Genomic DNA, 5,055 nt, shown 5'->3' on the forward strand with positions numbered 1-5,055 from the left:
CAAATATATACATAAGGATAACTTGTTATGATCTTATCTTTTCCTGAATGTGTTTTGAGGACTTTTACAAAAGGTGGTGTGCAACTATTTCCCATAATGAGACATTTTCTAATTGCATCAGTTAATAAATCTAGATTTGGAAGATATTTTGCTTGTATGATTAATGAATCTAAGTCACCATGTAAGAAAACTGTTTTGAGACTTGTGTGGAACAATTTAACCACCACCTTGACTATGATCCATTTGAACCTTATTGGGGAAAATCAAACATCACATATGTTTTGATTGAGTTTATAACTGAAACAAAAAATAAACAAAAATGAAACAGTTATTATCTAAACTATTAGCTATTTTTAAAGCTATGATGGAGAGCGTGTCAAAATCAACTGAAAAGAAATTTTGAGGAAGAATTTCTTGATTTCTTGATCACTTTTCTTAATAGTCAGATCCATCTATGATTCTAGTTAATATCAAAGTTAAGAACCATATACTTCAATTCCTCATCAAATGTAAAGATACTATGGACTTTGGAGTATTTTCAATAAGGTATATTTACTTTGGAGTTATCTTTATGTTTTTTTCTTCCAATCCTTATTCTATAAACAAGCCGGTTTTTTTAAGATAGTTAATATTTGTTATCAGCAAGAATGTTATTGAAAAACTTCTGAAACAGAATGAAGACATTCTTTTAAATAGTTAGCATGCATTCTTAAAAATAGTTGACTATAATTGAAACTGATAACATCGTGGGAGCTTATATTGGAACTATTAGATGTAAACAATTTGCTGGCTAAAATGAATTTGGCTTCCAACTAATGATGCACTACTAAATATACATGGTAGGCCAAAAAAATCAAGGACATGGCAGCCACCTCAGTATGTGTGACCTTAAAAAATTAACTTTATGTTAGTATTGATCACAAAGCGATACCAAGTTGTCATTTTCTTAAACTCTTGTAAAATAATTGATCAAGATAAATGTTGAAATTGTTATTTTTAATTTATTTATGACAGAACAGCATGAAGGAGGCAGGAGAGTTACATCTGAATCTGATTCCATGAGTTCAACAAGTGATGGTTTCAAGATATCTTATCAAAACAGTTTATATGTTTCAAATAGAAGATGCTGCATAAGAGTCCCACCTTGGTTAATGAAGTAAGAAACGTAACAAATATCTGATATAAAATGCACAACTAGCATACATTTCAACTCATACCTTTCTCGGCCTTTTGGCTAAGATCAAGTGTAGTATCTGTTCTTATCAGTTTAATATCTGATATGTGGGCCAATGGTTCACACGATATTAAATTTATTTCTTGAGGGGGAGAGTCCACTTCAATAGCTTGCTATTGGGTCTCTCAAGTGTCGCTTTTGCGTTGCACTATATTGCAATAGCCAGGCACACCCCACCAAACCTAGTTCAAATTTATTTCCTTTAAATTGATCAATAAATAAGTTATGTTTACTTCTGCAGATCTATAGGATAAAATTGGCTACAAGGGTATGATTCCAAGAATGTTATATTCCTAGGTCTATAAGCATATAAGTGGAGCAATTCAAGTGTTTTTCACAACCAATTCCTTAATCATCTAAACTGTATGTTTTCCTGTAGCCATATGATAAATGAAATATTTGAAAATGGGTCTTGTAAACATCTTTCCATACTAAAATATTTGTCAGCACGGTACAAGAAACATTATAAGTCATCAAACTAATAAAAAATGTAGGTTTTATCGTCAATATTTTTTAAACAATGGCAGAACTTGCTCTCAGATGTAAATGTCAATGTCTTGATGTTTAATCACTAACTGATTTCTTTTTTCCCTCTTAAGAAAGACTTTACACCCAAGAGTTATTATTTATTTAATTTTGATGCTGCAAGCAATCGGTAGAAAATGAGAGTCACTGCTCATCCGATCTTAATTAATTCGACAATCTAGATCGTATGACTGTGGCAGATAAGGGATTTCCTGACTATAAATGAGAGTCACTGCTCATCTGATCTTAATTAATTCGACAATCTAGATCGTATGACTGTGGCAGATAAGGGATTTCCTGACTATATGGGTTTGAATTCGCAAATGCTTATAATAAAATGTCACAAATAATGATTGCGTAAATAAAACATGAGATACTTTAGTTACAGAGAATGTCAGTAGCAATGACTAATGGGACTATTAACCATTAGCAATGACTATAGTTAAAAAGTCATGTAAGTACAAGAGATACAAGTCTTATGGATCTCATACTTAGAACTCTAAAACTCCCCTTCAAAACTGAGAGATACAAACCTGCTCAATAACATAGTTTACCAATGAAGTTGTTATTCTGCGTGCGTTAAATAAAAAAATCATACTTTGGTTAATTAAAGCTGCAATAATTTTGGTTGTTCTGCCATAACAAAAGCTATTATTTTTATATAAAAAATGGTTTTCACTAACTGATTTCCTACCAGTAATTGAGTCCCACATCGAAAGAAGGTGGAAGGTATTGAGATAAGTAAGAGTATAACATAATATGAATACCTTCAAGTCAAGGTACTTACCTGGATGGGGTCAATGGTTGATCATGAAGGACCATGGCCTAGGAGAGTGATCTCCATTGCACTTAGGAGGGGTGCTATCCTAAGGTCTACCCAAGTGGTGGAACGTACATCATAATTTGTTGCCGTGGGGGCCTGCGTTCGCGCGGCCCCCTCCAATTCTAATATCAAATTTTGAGGAGTTTTCTTGATTTCTTGAGCTTACTGGTTTAGAAGATTGTTATTGTATGTATTTGCTTGTATTTTCACCATAACATTGCTTACTGGTTTAGAAGCTTGTTATTGTATGTATTTGCTTGTATTTTCACCATAATATTGCTTACTGGTTTAGAAGCTTGTTATTATATGTATTTGCTTGTATCTTCACCATAATATTGAGTATGACCAACATAAGGAAATATTTTCATATGGATAAAAAGAAGGGTGGAGAGGTGGTCTAAGAAACCATTTCACTCTCTTCTTTATGAAATTAGATCCACCCTCTACTAATTCAGGAGCAATTAGATCCAATCCATCTATAAACAAGCATGTTTTCCATAAGCGGAGGGTGAAAGTGTTATGGCTTTTGTAGCAAATAAAGAACTAAATGATGTCATTCTATGACTGTCGGTGTTTTATTTACACACTTCATTTGCAATTGATATATACATTATTTGTGATGCTGTCAGGTAGGTAAATGGAAGTGATGAGAATGAGTTATTGATGTAATTATGATAGAAAGTTTGTTTTTCTTAAATAAACTATGATGAAAATTTGTGTTATAGATAGAAAATAAGAGGGGTGTGATAGAATAGAATCTAAAATCTATAGCCGTGGAAAGGTCCTGCTTAAGAGTCCCACTTCGGTTAGTGAAGGAAGAAACATAACATAAGTCAGATATAAAACACACAACAAGCAATTATTTTAACTCATAACTTTCTCGGCCTTTTGTCTAAGCGTGTGAGCCAATGGTTCACACACTTGCCATTTGGTCTTTTAAGTGTAAAGTTTACGTTCTCTTTTATTCTTCACATTTTATTATTGGAACATGGGGTATCTTAAATGTAGCAACTAAAAAATGTTGCGGTTAATGTTATAATACCTCCAAATTATACACAAACTAAATACACTAAAAAATGATCCAAATGCATGTAAAGTGAACAAACATATATATACCTTGCCATTACTGCTTTGTCATGGGCGTTGTTATTCAAACAAACTCAAGTTTCTCTAATGCTTCCTCATATTTAGCAAGCCTTCTGCATTTAATTTAGGAAAGTAATTGACGGTGAGATTATGTTGCAAATGCAAACTAAATTTCATAAAATGCACAATAATGACAAATGTCAAATGACAATTCCATAGAAGAGATTGCACTTAATCTCTATTGCAGATTTTAAGAATACTGTCATTTAGAAATGTCAAGGGCAAGATAAAAGAAGGAAAACTGTTTAGAAACACGAAAAAAAGGACACCGAAAACAATTGAGTCTGTTAGTTTCACTTGTAAAATTGTAAGCCTTCTCTCAAATCATTTTCCCGACGTTCTATTAATTCTTTTTTCCTTAGACATCTTTGCATCTGAAAGTTTTATCATAGCCTCAGTAAAATGATCCAAAATTATTCAATTTGATGAAGTAGTGAAATGCATACCCGATTTAGTTTAGAGTATCAACAAACAGCATTATAACTTGTGAATGTTGCTTCTACAACTTCTGGATTTGTTATTAAAATAGAATCAAAGCTTCACTTAGCATTCCATCAACATTGAATATAGGAAAGTAATGGACATTAAGATTATGAATAAAATGCGATTAATTCTTTAGTCCTAACCTAGATTAGAATTTCATATGGGAAATGTTTAGTTTCTGACATGTCTTATTCTAGTAGATAAACTTCAATAAATAAAACAAACCCTAAGCGTTCAATTAAAAAAACTAAGTTGAAGATGATGATACACTAGTAGTACTGATGAGAAAGCAATAAAAAAAGCAGAGTGCCTGTTTGGACGCTAGTAAATATAGGAAAATTTTCAATCTACCAATGTGTATTATTTTGAGAAATGATATTTGTACACTTAAATTTGAATGTTAAAAGGTGTACCTTTGTAAATTTATGGTGTATTAATGTATTTTTAAAATTCATGCAAATGTATGAGATAAAAAAGTATGAGAAAGATAGAGACTTTAGTATACGATTGATATATAATGTCAAATTTTTGGTGTTCAAAGAATACTACTCATATTTTTTAAAGACCTCACAAAAGTCTATGTCAGGGTACTTCCTTTTCCAATTTCAATATAGGTGTTTCACACATAGCCTTTGCTCAACATTCTCATTAATACCTTGAACTGTTGGGACTAGTCCCTATGATATAATAGACAAATATGAAAGGATAATGTATAATGCATAAACATGAAAAAGACAATGCAATTCACAAATATGAAAGGACAATGCATTTTACCTTTTGCTAATCAGATATGAATGGATATGCTTTTCGATTGAATACTTACAAGTCTTCAATAAGAAGGTTA

The 5,055-nt window shown here is 31.8% G+C and overlaps 2 non-coding genes across 2 annotated transcripts; both read left to right on the forward strand.

Annotated features, from left to right (window-relative positions):
* The first annotated feature begins 1,213 nt into the window (after positions 1–1,213).
* Positions 1,214–1,411, forward strand: LOC127109713 (U2 spliceosomal RNA). The gene has a single exon (XR_007796981.1). It is a non-coding gene; the product is annotated as a U2 spliceosomal RNA (small nuclear RNA).
* A 1,127-nt stretch (positions 1,412–2,538) lies between these two features.
* Positions 2,539–2,699, forward strand: LOC127109218 (U1 spliceosomal RNA). Its single transcript, XR_007796555.1, has one exon. It is a non-coding gene; the product is annotated as a U1 spliceosomal RNA (small nuclear RNA).
* Positions 2,700–5,055: the final 2,356 nt, after the last annotated feature.

Source organism: Lathyrus oleraceus, chromosome 7 (genome assembly GCF_024323335.1).
Source record: "Lathyrus oleraceus cultivar Zhongwan6 chromosome 7, CAAS_Psat_ZW6_1.0, whole genome shotgun sequence".
Taxonomy (NCBI): Eukaryota; Viridiplantae; Streptophyta; class Magnoliopsida; order Fabales; family Fabaceae; genus Lathyrus; species Lathyrus oleraceus.